This window comes from Triticum dicoccoides, chromosome 4A (assembly GCF_002162155.2).
Source record: "Triticum dicoccoides isolate Atlit2015 ecotype Zavitan chromosome 4A, WEW_v2.0, whole genome shotgun sequence".
Taxonomy (NCBI): Eukaryota; Viridiplantae; Streptophyta; class Magnoliopsida; order Poales; family Poaceae; genus Triticum; species Triticum dicoccoides.
The window spans coordinates 695,870,282-695,879,038 of record NC_041386.1 but is presented as its reverse complement, the minus strand read 5'-3'; the positions used below and the strand labels follow the sequence as shown (position 1 = coordinate 695,879,038).

The 8,757-nt window shown below is 44.1% G+C and overlaps 1 pseudogene; it reads right to left on the bottom strand.

Moving 5' to 3' along the window:
- Positions 1-5,448: 5,448 nt before the first annotated feature.
- LOC119284120 overlaps positions 5,449-8,757 on the bottom strand; it is a 9,759-nt pseudogene continuing 6,450 nt past the window's right edge.

The window sequence follows — 8,757 nt, the reverse complement described above, 5'->3', positions numbered from 1 at the left end:
TGTCTCTTTCAGTTCAAGAACGCGGGCCGGATAAAATGAGCCATCAAAGCGCAATGACAAAATTTGACAAAAAAAACACAGACATGCGACACGAACAACCAACAAGTGGGCAAAAAAAAAACAAGGCATCACGAGAATACACCGACACGAAAATACGAGTTTATGCAAAAAAGTGCAACAACACGATCAAAATGACAATGACTTAGATAAAACATTGCAATATCTCGCCCTAGGCGTGCAATGTCGCATTTTTGGTGTATTCAGGAACAAGTTTCAAAACCAGATAATGTATGTGGTAAACAACCTCAAAACAACAAGATTTGTCTGGCTCCGGTGAGGCGATGATGACATCGTGACTTCAGCTCGCTCTAGCGTTTGTAGCCGTCGCTAGGCGTGATTCATGAATCTGGTTGTAATTTTTATTATCTCTAGTGTTTCTGTACTGCCATTATTGACGAATAGGTTGAAAAAAATTCTGAGAAGAAGCACAACCTCTAAACGAACAATGTCAAGAAACAAGTTTCAAAGAAAAAACAAATTTGAGAGCGTACACTTGAAAAGAGATCTGAACACAGTGTGCATGCAGATGATAAAAAAGGCAAAAACGTACTAACGCAGCCCACAGACGGACAATGCTACACCTACAAGTAACGTAAGAGTTTTACTCCTACGTAAAAGCTGACGTGGAGAAAATTAATTAGGCCAGAATTAGCTGCTGGGGCCCACCCCCAGGGGGCCAAGAGGATTTGTTTGGAAGGTTACGTAGGTCTTCGTAGTCCACTCATAGACGTAGCATTATTGGCCCACAGACTAACAAACAGTGGCCCACAAATGTACAAGCACAAAGAAGCCTTGACACGGATGTGGAAGAGTACTCGCGTACACACGCAGAAAAAACAGGCCGACACGTTCCACTCAGAAAAAAAAGCGCATTGACGTGCGCTCAGGATGGACAAGGATTACGTTAATTGCACAAATCTAGGCAAATTGATCGCATGGCTGTGAACTTAGATGTGACATAGCTAAATTTCATCTATATGTGATTTAGCCAATCTGTAAAACAAAATTAACAGATATAAACAGATGATGGATGAAGAATTAAGAAAGATTCTTTTCTTTAATATTGGGTATAGATTAGTATCACCTTCGAAATCTGATAACAACGTATGGACGGACGAAAATTTAAACGCACGAACGGACAAAAAAATGGAAGGAAGAACCGTTAAAAGATATAATAACAAACTAAAAAAAGCACAAACTAGCTAGAGGCATGCATTGCCGTTTATATTATTGTAAAAGAGATGTACAAAAACTAATTCCAACTAGTATTAGTATTTTATACTCCAATTGCACACACACCAACATGTATGCCGCAGGAGGTGATTGTCTTGCGGAGGTTGGGGCCACGGACGTATTGCCGGTACGCACGATCCTCCAAGTATCCGCAGAGGCACTCCTTCTCCGCTGTGAGGATGGAGCAGCACAATGTCGAAGGAGCATTGCCGTCTATGATGGCTGGATCGCAAGCCTTAAGCAACTGCGGCTTGCAATCCAACTGCGCCACCACCCCGCTCAGCGCCACCACCACTACGAACGACACGCACATCACCACCACCGCCGGTCTAGCCATGATCTTCGATGTTCACGACTTATCTCCAAACACAATGTCCTCTAGTTTGTGTGGTGCAAGGTAAGCCAAGCACACCTCTTGTATTTATAGGCAGGACCGGGCAGTTTTCAGGAAGTATATCGTCTCTGGTCATACGCGTCACAAGGCGTCTTTCACGCCTGAAATTACTACGCAGCCATTAATTAATTAAATAGCGTACCATTTTTACACTAAGATTTGCGGCAATCCCATCGTTCCAATTAATCTCACCAAAATCGCTCGCTCAATTAAAACGGGTCATTAAAAACATGGCTGGATAAATACCGTACCATTTTTACACTAAGATTTACGGCAATCACATCGTTCCAATTAATCTCACCAAAATGGCTCGCTCAATTAAAGTGGGTCATTAAAAACATGGCTGGATTGCAAGGTAAGCCAAGCGCACCACTTGCGTGGAGACATTACTACCTTACCATTTTGTAACCTGAGATTTACAGCAATCCTATTTCTATATAGGCTCCACGTTAATGCACGTCATTAGAATTATCTTACTATAACCATCTAAATAAGTTAACATTGTATCTCGACCATCCAATTTTTTGTAAAAAAAAATTCATCCTTGAATCATGTCACAATAAAATAGAGATATCACGTCCCTAATAAATTAAAAAAGAAATCTCAGAATGTATAAATAAAAAACCAATCTCAGAATCAAGATTTCACCCCAAAAAAAGAAAACTCAGAATAATCACCTACGGTAAAAGAAGAGATCGCATCGTCGCTATAAAAAGGAGATCTCACGTGCCACATAAATGATGGGACAAGCAGTAAGGAAAATTTGCCAACTGGGAGCTTTGATGAGCTCCCTGGGGTTAGGCCCGGAGACAAATGGCTGCCTCCTGAGTTGAGCGTCGCCAAGATGAACACTGATGCTGCCTTCCTCGCGGACTACGGTGAGAGTGCTGCCGGAGCAGTAGGTAGAGACCACCGAGGTTGCGTCCTCGTATCTATCTGCAGGAAGTTGCCGCGTTGCCAGAGTGCGGAAGAGGCCGAAGCCCAAGCGGCCCTCGCGGGATTGCAAGCGATGTCTGAAAAAAGGTCCTAGTTGTCCGGCATGCAACTTAGGTCCTGACAATGTGAAGCACCTGCTGTTTTGAGTGCAAGTTTGCAGCCGATGTGTGGAAATTATTAGGTATGGAAGATATAATTGAAAAGGCATGCTTGGTGGACAGGGCCGGTGAGGCTATTCCGGAACATTTGTTGTGCTTAAAAGACCATGACATTCATATTCAGGGCTTGCCAAAGTTGTGAGAAGTAGTTGGAACTACAGCGTGGTTCTTGTGGTATGGAAGACAAAAATTAATTCATGGGGAATTTACACAAAGCATGGGCGCGGCAGACGCACGGCCGAACAATCCGTCTTCCCCTGGCCGCGACACATCCCTCAAAAAAATAGGCATCCGTTTAGCAACGCGGCATGGCCGGTGATGACAGAATCCGGCGCTGCCATCAGCGAAGCAAACCTGAACCCTCGCCAACGGTATGTACCATGCTTCACACGCGCTCTCCCTTACCACGACTTCGCCTGTTCGGCGTGGATCTGTTTCTTCATCTCTAATTCTTACTAGTCTCTCGGGCGATGTTCTCTATTATTGCTTTATCAGATTCATTAGGTGGACAGTGGTATCCCCAACCCATCAGGGTTAAAATCCTGGTGCTCGTATTATTCCTGTATTTATTTCAGAATTTTCGGCAATGCGCTTTCAGTGGGAGGAGACGTTCCCGTCGACGTCGAGGCGCCTAAGGTGGCTTCGTAAATCTCAAGATGATATGCCGGCTCAGTCTCTCGGAGGTGCTCATAGGGGTAGGATGTGCGTGTGTGCGTTCATAGGGGTGAGTGTATGCGCGTGTATATGAGCGCTTGTGTCTGTACTGATGCTCAAAAAAAAGATTCATTAAGAAATGTATTTACATATAACATATATTTACATATTAGAAAATTGGAAGGAAGAAGATTTGTTTTGGAACGGAGGGAGTTCATGAGATTTTGATGCCAGAAGACGTCACACGAGGCAGTGACTAGACCTATAGTAGTGCACGCCAGTCCAATCCTGATCTTCCACCTTGGATTTGGTTCTCGTGCAAAAACCGCTTGATGCAAAGGTGATAACATGTAGTCCTAAAAATACCAAAACTAAATACTGAAAGAATGTCACATCTTCTATATTTTTGTTGCGTGTAGTCTCTAACCATATTTATTGTAGTTCCATGGGGATTAACACATATGTGTCCATGCACATGAGTAGAACACTAGTCTCCTAATCAATCCATCAGGGCATCAATCATTTCTTCACGTAATTATCATATAGGGAACCACGGGGGTTTTCTTTGCTAAAGAACCTTGCCACCACCCTCTCTCCTCGAGGCCTTTTACGGTACATTCGAGTAAATATTAGCCATTCATTCAGCAGATTCAAAGGCGTGGATTCATCAATACTACCAGAGAATCGGAGTAGTATTTTCTAGTAAAGGGGCAAAATGGACAGAGATGCGAAACAAATCCCACATAGACCAGGGTATGTTCGGTATTCAGGAGATGTAACTAATTCCCTGTTCTCTCTCTCCTGCACCGCACGCAGCGCCGCACCTGCGCTATGGGCCTATGGTTACCCGGCCGCCGCAGATCGTCGCCTCTGTCCCCCCTACTAGCGCGCCGTTGAGCTGCCGCCTTGTGGCCTCCCACGCGAGCAGCCTGATTGCCTGCCGCCGGGTCACGGGGAAGCTGCAGAGAAGAGAAAGAGTAGCACGCTGGTTCTTGTGGAAGAGAGTTCGGCCGCCGTCGGCCTAGTTGCCTCCGGCCACGTCATCTCGGCCGCCTCTAACCTCCGTGAGCAGGTGCTGACGAGCTCCATGTTCGAGCTGCTGACTAACTAGAGCAAATTACTATAATATTGAAACTAAGGTCACGGTGGAGATTACTAGTCCCTGGAATGCCACATGATCCTGGAATGTATCTGAAAACTTGAAACCTGGAATGGTTGGGAATATCATTTCGGATGCCTTATGTAACCTAATCACTTGAGTAATAATTAAGATTCTCCTATTTCGTTCAAAATACAGACCCCAATTCAGTATCTGCAGTTCATGTTTGACCCCTATATTCTCACCATAACCAGGCTGCTATTATTACCCATGAAGAAGCTAAGGTAGCCATCTTCCAGAAATTCAGTATTGTGCCTCGACTATGTCAAACGGAGTAGAAATATTCAGATCGTACATAATTAGTTCACCCTCTTCATCTCTATAATCCAATATCGCACCCAGCTTCGATGAAGATGTCAGCTCTCGTTTGGATGAGCGGGTGTGGAGCACTGTTTCAAATAGCCCGCTATAGCTCCGCTATAGCACGCTATAGCGTTTACAAAACGTCTTGCGCTAAGAGATTTTGGTCCAAACAAATGAACAAACATTTTAAATAGCGCGCTATAGCTCCGCTATAGCACGCTATAGCATTTGAAAGAGGTCCGGCGCTAAGATGCTTAGCGCGCTATTTAAAACTTTGGTGTGGAGAGAGGATGGAGATGGATGGGGAACGGGATGGCATGGGCAGGTTAAGTTGTCTCTGGAGGGCGGAACGCCAAGACGAGGTCGCCGGCGGCGGAGGAAGAGAAGACGTGAGGTGAGAGAGGGGAACGGGATAGGCGATCGAGTGATTATTCACGATGACGCCTCATACTGCTAACTGGACCACATTACCCTCGAGCAAATAAAAATAAAATAAAAAATATGTAATCACAATACCGAAAAAGCCCATGCAATCAACGGCTGATCCGATCCTATACTACTCGGCAGTGGCAGTAGTAAAATGTACCGTAAAATCTCTCCTCTCCTAACACCATCATCCCTTCTATTGACTAAATAGCCGTTGGAGTCTTGTACTGGCCCGCCAATGCCTCTCTAGACACAAAGAAGTCCATCAGAGCGTTGAACGCGGCCTGCTCGAGCACCCTTATCTCGATCGTGGTGATGTTTGCATGCTGCCTGAATTTGCAGTACATTTGGCCGAAGCATTCTTCAATTGTTGAGCAACAATTCTCCATGACGGATATGGGATGTCGCCAACGACATGCTTACTTCTTGCATTGGTTATCTCCCAGAACAGGACGTAGTGGCCTGTCAACTTGGATATGTCTGCAAACGCGGTGCTTCCACTGAGCGTATGTTCTAGAGGGCCAAGATGGAGCTCAATAGCCTGTGAAATTGCCCTGAGTAGTTCCTCCTCGCTTATCTTCTCATGGTCTATGCTTAAGATGACATCATGGTGCCCCGAGAAGAGGAACAACATCGTTGCGTTGTAGAAGTCACTCACGGTGAGAAGATCACCAACTCGGTACCTGTAAAGACCTGGTATGGTATGCACATGATATATATGAAATCAAATCATAGCTACTGAACTAATAAATAAACTTACGCAAGTTGGCTAAACACAATAATTCCTATTCCTTTAGACAATGACCGGTTGCAAGCTCGGGATTATGTGGAAAGAACATTTGATTTAAAGTTTCATATTTTCTTTATTTCTTCAAACTAGGTAATTGCCCGTGCGTTGCAACGGGAAAAATAAACATTTTATACACAGTTGACATAATTTACCCATCAACACTAATACAATAAAACATATACTTTTATGATCCCTGTGCACCTTTTTGTTATAAATCACTCATCTTTTATTTTCTTATTCATCTTACTCATTCGTCTCTTACTCCACCCACTATCTCTGTCTCCCCAATATAAGCTCTAGATCCTTAATCCAATGTTACGTCTGGGTTGAAATTCCCCTTCCACCCCACCACACACACTTTGAATTTCGAACAACTAATGGTACAATTGCATTATACTTCACACTGTCTTAGCAAGGCGTGACTACAGTTTGTTTTCAAAATCTGCGCCGCATCCAGTCCCAGTGTACGTATGTGTAGTACTAATTATTACCAGTTGTACTAATTATTTATTCAAAGATGCCCATCACCTGCATTTATCTAGATATATGATCATTGCTCTCTCTCCCTCTCTGTCTCCTGTGCAGGAGTGCAACTCCTTTCTGTCTATCATTTTTTTTTCATATGGAAGTAGAGAGGCTGCACGCCATATAGTGGTGGTACTCGAGAATGGCGTTTTGGAGGCCAAGCTCCATGAAGCCCTTTATTTTTGAAAATTTCAAATTCAATTTTTTATGTTTCAAAAAATTCTTTAGAAAAATATGCGTATATGTAAGGATGTAAGTCACATGTGTGTAAAAATTCATGATGAAATACCTTGAATTGTGACCTGTACGAAAAAGACGAATTCATGACCTGAGAGAATAAATAGTATCATGTGTTGAACAACCCAAGATTTATCTTTTTTGCACAGCCCTCATTTCAATGTATTTTGCGTTGAAAATTTACACACATGTGTGTTATGCCTTCATGTATATCTGTGTTTTTTTTAGAATTATTTGAAATGTAAAAATACGAATTTTCATGAAATTTAAATTTTGAATTTGGAGGCCTCATTAGAGCTTGGTCACCAAAAGGGATTTCCGTGGTACTTGCCTAAATTAATCTGCCATAATGCACAACATAGCTGCCGAGTACACTCGGCAAATTGTGTGGGGACCGGCCAAAATCAATATGCAGCTGCATAGGAGCTCAGGAAAATCCAAGATCTGCATGCATTGCCATGGACGCCATCGAGGGGCACAGGCAGCTCATGGATAGGCGTCCACACCAAGGACGGCCTTGGGTAAAGGACGTTCCTCGCGGCCCAAGGCCGGACCATGCATGCTCACGTTCTCAGCTTTCTTGCTGTCTGCAGTCGTTGTGCGAGCGTGTGCATCGTCGCAGTCATTCCAAACGTCAGAGACTGGCGCCGGGTGTTGTTACGATTGCCCATCAGGCGCACGTGTCATCGACGCTGCCCAGAGCACCACACCCGGACCAGGCACTTCATTGCGCTGACGCAAACGCTGCACGCGATGGCTAAACCAGAGGCCTTGGTATGGTAGATACACTGATCATATGACTGCAGCGCGCCCTCCTACAGTCGACGATTCTCCGGTGCTTACGGTTACCAATTGGAAGATGGGGCAGAGAGGAGGCATCGTGGTGGACGCGCAGCGGAAGAGGCCGCCAGACGATAGATGGCGCTATCCGGGCAAAGCAAACTCGATGTTGCGGTTACGATTCAATCGGGGGAGTGAGACGATGGACTTTGGTACGTAATTGAAGCTGTCTGTTAGTCGATGTTGCGGCCTCCATATGGCATCGTGCGTGATAGACGCTGTCTGTTACTCCCTCCGTTCGGAATTACTTGTCGCAAAAATGGATGTATCTAGACGTATTTTAATTCTAGATACATCCATTTCCGAAACAAGTAATTCCGAACGGAGGGAGTAGTTATGATCGGTTTTTTCGGTTTGGTATAAACCATGGGGGAGGTGGGGACGTGACGAAATCTGAGGGATGCCTAGGAGGTTCGACGAAGACGGAGCGAACGCTGGAAGCGAAAAACAGAAGGTTCGTCATTTTTATAGAAGAAGGAAAAAGAAATTGACTGAAAGAAGAGAAGAGATTGATCACCGCCATTGAGTTTATTGCGTTATCAAAGAATATATTCATTACCATACATGAATTGATTGCGCATGTATCAATTGCATTTGTATTACCAATTAAGAGATTGGTTACCGCATGTGATTTCTCTGGTTCCAAAGATAGATTCCAGATTGGAAAATCCGATAAATATGGAACCAGCCATTGAGTTTATTGCATTATCAGAGAAGATATTTGTACCATACAGGAATTGATTACGTCTGTATTAATTGAGATTGGTTACCATACGTGCTTTTCTTTGTATCGAAAGATAGATTGGAAAACCGGTAAATAGGGAACCAGAAGGGAGAGAACCGGTGGAGGGAAGAAAGAAAATTGGTGGAGGGGTGGGGGATCGTACATGAATGATGGACGAAGGGAGGACGTAAGAGGGGAGATGGAACCTTACCTTTCTTGATATTTGTACCATACATGAATTGATTACGTCTGTATTAATTGAGATTGGTTACCATACGTGGTGTTCTTCGGTTCGAAAGATAGATTGGAAAACGGGTA